Below are 9,502 nucleotides of genomic sequence, written 5' to 3' on the forward strand. Positions count from 1 at the left end.
ATGGGGAACTCAAAAGTTTTTGTCATGAGAGGATTTCAGATAAATCACACTAAGGAAGTGGCAAAAACCTCTGTTGTCATTCTGCTGTAAAGGCAATAGTAAAACTATGCATATATAATGAATATAGTAGAATGGGAATAAGAAAAACAGAAGCATTAATAGTTGCAGTTACATCTTCTCCTTTCAGTTGCTCCCGTTACAGATCACCATAGCAGATTTTCATGAGCCACATATTTGATCTGGCATAGGTTTTTACACCAGATGCCCTTCCTAACACCATCCATCCATTATCTGTAGCCACTTATCCTGTCCTACAGGGTCGCAAGCAAGCTGGAGCCTATCCCAGCTGACTATGGGCGAGAGGCGGGGTACACCCTGGACAAGTCGCCAGGTTATCGCAGGGCTGACACAGAGACAGACAACCATTCACGCTTACATTCACACCTACGGTCAATTTAGAGCCAGCAATTAGCCTAACCTGCATGTCTTTGGACTGTGGAGGAAACCGGAGCACCCGGAGGAAACCCACGCAGACACAGGGAGAACATGCAAACTCCACACAGAAAGGCCCTCGCCGGCTGCTGGGCTCGAACCTAGGACCTTCTTGCTGTGAGGCAACAGTGCTAACCACTACACCACCATGCCGTCCCCATTCCTAACACAACCCTCCCCAATCTATCTAGGCTTGGATAAAGCTGCATGTCATTGAACTGTGGAAGGAAGCCAGGCACAGAGAGAATATGAAAACTCCATACAGATAGGCCCTTGTTGGCCGTGAGGCTTGAACCCAGAACCTTCTTGCTGCGAGATGACAGTGCTAACCACTGTGCCACCTCAATAATTGCAATTACTTAGAGTTTAATAATAGATAAATTGGATGACTAGCTCAGAAAGAATAAAAACTTTTATGTATACTCATGAATCAAACTGGAGTAAGCCATTTGAGACCAATCCAAATAAAATCTCTCTCAGATTATATAAGACGGGCAATCCTTTTTGTAAGTCAATTACAAAAATAATAATAATGTTAACCTCTGCATGTGATTGCTTTCACTATATGTATCTGTGTGTATGCCTTCTGCAATAAAAATGGTCCTGTACGAGAGACACTTGTTTCTATATTAAATATAGAATGTGTAAAAATTCAATATGACAGAAATTATAGTATTTTGTAAATATGCAAATAATAATAATAATAATAATAATAATAATAATAATAATAATAATATGTTACCATACCAGCACTGTCACCTCACAGCAAGAAGGTTCTGGGTTTGAGCCCAGCAGCCAACGAGGGCCTTTCTGTGTGGAGTTTGCATGTTCTCCCCGTGTCTGTGTGGATTTCCTCCGGGTGCTCCAGTTGCTCCCACAGTCCAAAAACATGCAGGTTAGGCTAAGTGGTGGCTCTAAATTGACTGTGAGTGTGAATGGTTGTTTGTCTCTATGTATCAACCCTGTGATGACCTGGCAACTTGTCCAGGATGTACCCTGCCTCTCGCCCATAGTCAGCTGGGATAGGCTCTAGCTCGCCTGCGACCCTGTAGAACAGGATAAGCGGCTACAGATAATGGATGGATGGATGGATGGATGGATGGATGGATGGATGGATGGATAACCCAGCTTGTTAGGAAGTTGGGGTCACAGCACAGGATTAGCCATGATACAGCACCCCTTGGAGCAGAGAGGCTAAAGGGCCTTGCTCAAGGGACTAAAAGTGGCAGCTTGGCAGTCGTGAGGCCTAAACTCCAACCTTCTGATCAATAAGCCAGAGCCATAACCACTGAGCCACCGCTGTCCTGTTATAAACTATTGGATCACAGCACAGTCAAATTCTCAAATCTCAAATCAGAAGATGCATATTATTTTTGTATAAATGCATTGACTTGGATAGCAGTTTGGGCTGTAACATGAACCATTTGTTTACATGCATTTATTCTAATACAGTATTGTTGCTAATAGTAACAGCTTATACACAGGGACTTGTATGGCAGCTGCTCCATATAATAATACTTTTTTTGAGAGAGAGAGAGAGAGAGAGAGAGAGAGAGAGAGAGACTGTTTCCTGTGATTCTAGCATAAATGATAAGAGGAACTAACTTGTCTCTTGGACATTCCACAGAAATAAATGCAAAAGGTGGCTCTACAAAGTATTGTCTTTTTTTTTTTTTGGGGGGGGGGGGGGACACTCCAGAGTTCTGGTTTTTCATCTTAATTATTGTTTGTGTCACAACAAAACAACAGTTTGCACCTTTAAAGTTGTAGGCATGTTGTGTAAATCAAATGGCGCTAACCCTCCAAAAATCCATTTTCATTCCAGCTTGAAATGCAACAAAACGTGACAAACACCAAGAGGGATGAATATTTTTGCCAGACACTTTTCGGAGGTAAAAGATTTCTGAATTTTGGAGACATAAACCTGAAAAAGACCACATCGTAGCCATCAATATGAGTGTGGGTGCTGGAAAGGCGTGTACATATTTTGAAGAATATCAGCAAAAATCTGCAAGAAGCAGCCTGAGCAGTCTGAAGGTGTGTGTACATCACTCATACACACAGATACTCTAACCAACAGCCCTGCATGTATATAGGCGAGTATGTCTTTGAGTCATTACGCAAGCCTCTCCGAGCAGCATGCACTGCACTGCACTCTTACACACATGCACCAGAAAACAACTTAATTATAGGTAAACAAAGCCAAAGTAAAGTATCTGAGCACACATATTACTTAAAGGAAAATATGCAGTATCAGCGGTCTAGCTGGGCTTTGGTGTAGAGCGCTCTACAGAACGAAAAGCAAGCACACAGCATCACTAGATCAGCAAACATCACAGGTAATATCATCCTTTGAGAACTGTACCAGTGTTTAATAATCCACTTATGAAGTGAATTGGTTGGAGCAGCTCTTATTTAGGGGTTTCATATGAAAGGGGGTGAATATCTACGCACACTCCAGATTTCTGTTTTTTAATCTTAATTATTGCTTGTGTCAAAATACATATGTCACAAAACCCCCAAAATAAAAAAGCAACAAAATATGGAATAAAAGTAATTGATGGTAAGAACATATCTTTTTTTTTCAAGAATTATAATTATTTCATTTTTCACAAATTGCTGCTGTCGTTTTACTGGTTTGTTTAAATTCTAAGTGGAAATGATTTTGTCGGATGTTTTGTACAAAGTTTTTATTTATTGAATTTGCAAAAAATAAAAAAATACTCTGTTTCTTAAAATCCAGTGAATGTAGATATTCTAAAACAGTTATTCCACTCAATCTTGTTGTACATGGCTTATCGCCAACTTGGCGCTATGCGCCTCGTCGGCTATCAGCTCATGTACGACTCGATTTCGTGGATCCCCACTGTGTATATATATATATATATATATATATATATATATATATATATATATATATATATATATATATACACACACAGTGGGGAAAAAGTATTTAGTCAGCCACCAATTGTGCAAGTTCTCCCACTTAAAAAGATGAGAGAGGCCTGTAATTTTCATCATAGGTACACTTCAACTATGAGAGACAGAATAGGGAGAAAGAATCCAGGAAATCACATTGTAGGATTTTTAATTAATTAATTGGTAAATTCCTCAGTAAAATAAGTATTTGGTCACCTACAAACAAGCAAGATTTCTGGCTCTCACAGATCTGCAACTTCTTCTTTAAGAGGCTCCTCTGTCCTCCACTCGTTACCTGTATTAATGGCACCTGTTTGAACTCGTTATCAGTATAAAAGACACCTGTCCACAACCTCAAACAGTCACACTCCAAACTCCACTACGGCCAAGACCAAAGAGCTGTCAAAGGACACCAGAAACAAAATTATAGACCTGCACCAGGCTGGGAAGACTGAATCTGCAATAGGTAAGCAGCTTGGTATGAAGAAATCAACTGTGGGAGCAATTATTAGAAAATGGAAGACATACAAGACCACTGATAATCTCCCTCGATCTGGGGCTCCATGCAAGATCTCACCCCATGGGGTCAAAATGATCATAAGAACGGTGAGCAAAAATCCCAGAACCACACGGGGGGACCTAGTGAATGACCTGCAGAGAGCTGGGACCAAAGTAACAAAGGCTACCATCAGTAACACACTATGCCGCCAGGGACTCAAATCCTGCAGTGCCAGATGTGTCCCCCTGCTTAAGCCAGTACATGTCCAGGCCCGTCTGAAGTTTGCTAGAGAGCATTTGGATGATCCAGAAGAGGATTGGGAGAATGTCATATGGTCAGATGAAACCAAAATAGAACTTTTTGTTAAAAACTCAACTTGTCGTGTTTGGAGGAGAAAGAATGCTGAGTTGCATCCAAAGAACACCATACCTACTGTGAAGCATGGGGGTGGAAACATCATGCTTTGGGGCTGTTTTTCTGCAAAGGGACCAGGACGACTGATCCGTGTAAAGGAAAGAATGAATGGGGCCATGTATCGTGAGATTTTGAGTGAAAACCTCCTTCCATCAGCAAGGGCATTGAAGATGAAACGTGGCTGGGTCTTTCAGCATGACAGTGATCCCAAACACACCGCCCGGGCAATGAAGGAGTGGCTTCGTAAGAAGCATTTCAAGGTCCTGGAGTGGCCTAGCCAGTCTCCAGATCTCAACCCCATAGAAAATCTTTGGAGGGAGTTGAAAATCCGTGTTGCCCAGCGACAGCCCCAAAACATCACTGCTCTAGAGGAGATCTGCATGGAGGAATGGGCCAAAATACCAGCAACAGTGTGTGAAAACCTTGTGAAGACTTACAGAAAACATTTGACCTCTGTCATTGCCAACAAAGGGTATATAACAAAGTATTGAGATGAACTTTTGTTATTGACCAAATATGGTACTTACGGTATTTTCCACCATAATTTGCAAATAAATTCTTTAAAAATCAGACAATGTGATTTTCTGGATTTTTTTTTCTCATTTTGTCTCACATAGTTGAGGTATACCTATGATGAAAATTACAGGCCTCTCTCATCTTTTTAAGTGGGAGAACTTGCACAATTGGTGACTGACTAAATACTTTTTTGCCCCACTGTACATACATAAAATTCTCTCTCTCTCTCTCTCTCTCTCTCTCTCTGACTACTATCCAAAATATTTTGGACCCACAAAAAATGCCAGGGATCACAATTTGGCCAGTCATGATCTGGATCCCTGGACCTAGAACAAAAAAAATCCTAGTGCCATCCCTGCTTTACTTCTTCTGACAAACCAAACAATAGATATGCTTTAGTGGAGGCGTCCATATTTCTTTTTTTGTATCCTGAGGTAGGAAATAACATCATAGCAACTTGCAACGTATTACTTAAAAGGTACCACAAATACAGCATTATTTTCAGATATCTGCATGGTCTGTCATGTGTAGTTGCTTACTTTTTGATTCTCTATTTTTTTATTCCGATAAAACACTATTCTATTCAGCTTCTTTCTTAGCCTTGATCAGACTACATGAACTCTGCACAATTTTGATTCAGTTTTGTCTTGGCTGACAAATATCCAGCATTGGGCCCGACTGTCAGAATGATAAATGGGCCTCGTAGAGTGACATAATCAAAGAACAGTGATTCAGTGTATGGGCCACCCCATGGCACCCCGATGGAAAGAATTTTTTGTACTTTCTCGCCTACTTTTACAATTCTTACAACATGTTCATTGATAGACATGATTGACAATTTCTTGACCCTCCTCCCCGACAACATGCAAGGACATAAACGATGAGTGGTCAGTGTCAAATCTGTAGTGTTGCCAGTCTTCCGATCAAGACACAGCAAGAATTTATGGCAGTATGATTGCCTAATCTGACATGGTGTCCATCATTAAAAACAAAAATATTATGCAGTCTGAAGTATTTTTGTGTCCCAAACACTCATGACAAACCAATGCAGATTATTCTCTGGCACCACCTAGTGAAAAGCAAAAAAGCTACTTTTTTGACCATGTACTGTATTTGCCATTTTGAGCTACTTTCCCATGAAAAGATTCGGCAACACCAACTGTAAGCTATCTGAGTATGACTTATCGCTTGCTAATGTGAACGCATGGTAATGAATTTGATGAACACCTGCAAAAACAAAAACAACTTTTGAACTTTATTAATGCTATCAGTTTAACAAAGGCAAAAACATCCTTTTAAGTGAAACCATTTGTATGTGTCATGTTGTTAAACATGTGACCTAAACATTTTCAGGAAAGATTAAACTGTCATATTTGTGTGTGTGGCAGCGGGGGAGTGGTTGAGCACGTGTTTGTGAATGGAGAGCGAAGCCAGGGAAGGTGAGTGGTTAAATGATCACACCTGTGGTTAATTAATATGCTCTGTGTGTGTGTGTGTGTGTGTGTGTTCCCAGTGACAGCTATCTAATAAAAGGGTGGAGAGGAGAAAAGAAGTAGTCTCTGACCATAGTGTTGGCTGTGTGTGTGTGTGTGTGTGTGTGTGTGTGTGTGTGTGTGTGTGTGTGTATACCAGGGAAAATTGTTCTGACATATGCTGAAAAGTGATTTTTCTTTACAAAATAAAAAAGAGACTGATCCACAAACCTACCTGCCCTTGTGTTTGCTACAGAATGAATATATGTGTAAGTGTGCTTTGGTGTATATGTACAGCATGTTTGTGTATGGCTTAAACTTATAATTAATCAACAATTGGGTATTTATGACATCAACATTGTAACACGTGATGGTAGGCCGACAGCCCACACACACACGCAGACAAGTGCTTCTTGCCACAGTACCACAGTGGTGCTGAAAGGACAGCGCTGCACCTTCCCCCCCGTGACAGTGCTGAAAGGACAGCTCCACTCCAGCACCACTGTTTACAAACACCAGTGCGCACATGGTTGAAGGATAGGCTGGCCTAATTCTACATGGCTGGAGTTCACTGAAGACCGCTCCCACTCACTCTCCGTGAAGTGACTGCAGGATATAAAAGGGCGCCATTGCCACAGAAGGATGAGTAACATTGAGGAGAACACTGTGGCTGACCTGCGCTCTCTCTCTCTCTCTCTCACACCTTCCAGACTCCAACACAGATGACTCTCTCACCCCAGCCTGAGGAAGTAGCTCCCCTCCAGCCTGCCTTCACAGAGGCTCCTCCACCCTGCACGACTGCACCTTCCACAGACACTCTGCATGAAGACCTGCACACACTCCCATCTACTCTTTCCCCTCAACCACATGTAATCCACCACCAAGAAACAGGTATGTGCTTTCTTGGGGCTAGTGGGGTATCATAGGAGATTTATCCCTAACTTCTTCTCTTTAACATTCCCCCTCTCAGATCTAACCAAGAAGGGAGAGCTTGAGAAAGTTCACTTTCAGAAGTTCCCTCTGCAATAACCCTGTCTCAGGTCCCACATGAAATAAACACTAATATAAAAATCTGGGTTTTCACGTGATAAGTGATTCTTTGTTCTTTTATTTTTGAGGTATCAATGATTCGTACATCCAAATTGGACAGTGTACCAGCATTTTGAAAAATTCTTAGTTGGCACTCTGATTCCAATTAAGTAGATGAGTGCAACCTAATGCCTCCTCTAAGATGGCGACACCGTTTACATGTCCAAAGAGGCTTTTATATTTGCTGAGATGCTAATTCGCTAGCTGTTTTGGTAACTACATAGCAGAATAAAGTAGCAAAGTTGTGTCAGCTTTGATGTATTACAAACTCTATATATTATATTTAACATCAGGCATTTTATCACTTAAGGGAAAAATACACTTTTGTTGTCTTTCTGAATCGAGTATTACCCTGTGTCCGAAATCACTCACTCGTTCACTACTCCCTACTCCCTAAATAGGGAATTACTATTTAGAGGACTATATAGTGAGCTCATTGGTAAAATGAAAAAAACTAGATAGAACTCGACGCCAACAGCGTCGATGGGGATGCCTCTGCCTGGTAGACTACATGCCTTATTAAGTTGTGATTTGGGGATGGACATTTGACCTCACAGTAATCTTGACCTGGTGAAATCACTTGTATCAGCCTTGGAGACACTGTGTTCACAAGGTTTTTGGACAGACATTTGACCTCACAGTGACCTTGACAGACCTTTTGATCTCAAAATCTAATCAGTTTATCTTTGTCACCAAATGCACAAATGGTGAAAGTTTGGTGAAATTCCTTTCATTCGCCTTGGAGATATTGTGTTCACAAGGTTTTCGGACAGACATTTGACCTCACAGTGACCTTGATCTTAGACCTTTTGATCTCAAAATCTAATCAGTTCATGTTTGTCCCCAAGCGCACAAATGGTGAAAGTTTGGTGAAATTCCTTTCATTAGCCTTTGAGATATCGCGTTCACAAGGTTTCGGGACGGACATTTGACCTCACAGCGACCTTGACCTTAGACCTTTTGATCTGAAAATCTAATCAGTTTATCTTTGTCTCCAAATGCACAAATGGTGAAAGTTTGGTGAAATTCCTTTCATTAGCCTTTGGGATATCGCATTCACAAGGTTTCGGGATGGATGCACGGATGCACGGACAGACGGACATCCCGAAAACATAATGCCTCCTGCACCTTACAGTGGTGGAAGCATAAAAAACGCTTTTGGACACTAGTCTGTTGTGCTGAGGTGGCAAGATGGCAGGTTGAGCAGTCGTGTTTTTAAGGAGCTCGTCAAACTTAGTCCCAAAGTTTTGTTTGTACTTGTTAATTCCCACTTTTGAGAGTCAAAATGGATGGAAGACAGCTGATTAAACCTGCCACACTAAGACTAAGCCAAGAAACTTCGTCTGACATTGAAAGAAAAGAAACGGACCCAGTTGCAGAGCACGACTATGCAATGGATGTTTCTCTGCTAAATAAGAGAGAACGCGGTGATGACTCAGCACTGCCAATGCCAAGTAAACCAGAAAAAAAGGCCAAGTTGACAAATGAAGGTGAGAGTGATGTAGTCTCTAATAAAACAATTTTAGAGGCTATTCTGAGCCTTGAAAAGAGAGTGGACGCACAGCTAGCCGACTTGAGGGAGCAGACCAGACAAAGCAGTGCCATGATTGCTAATTTAGCTAAAGCTGTTGAGTTCAATACTGAAGAAGAGAAAGAATCCAAAAACAAGGTTAAAGTCTTGGAGAAACAAAACGACCAAATGCTCAAAGAGAACAAAGAACTTAAGGAAAGAATCAAAGAACAAGAAAGATACAGAATGAGATGGTGTCTCCAGATTAAAGGCTTGGGAGAGAAAAAGGAGAAAAACATCAGGGAGCAAGTCATTCAAATCCTGGGCAACACTGTCCCGGAGTTGAAGCAAGATGGAAGAAGCAGTGTACATTGTGCATTGGGTGGGGAAAAAGATGGACAACAAGAACAGACATGTCTTCATTACGTTTGCTGTAAGACAAGTGAAAGAAGAAGTATGGCAGTGGAGCAAGAACTCTCCGGTCTGCAAGGAAAAAGGTATTCATTTTGCTGAAGTGCTTCCACGAGAGGATTGGGAAGAAAGGAAACAGTTTTGGCCACAGATCGAGCAAGCGAGGTGGGCCAACAA

The sequence above is a fragment of the Neoarius graeffei genome, chromosome 6 (assembly GCF_027579695.1).
Source record: "Neoarius graeffei isolate fNeoGra1 chromosome 6, fNeoGra1.pri, whole genome shotgun sequence".
NCBI classification, from domain to species: Eukaryota; Metazoa; Chordata; class Actinopteri; order Siluriformes; family Ariidae; genus Neoarius; species Neoarius graeffei.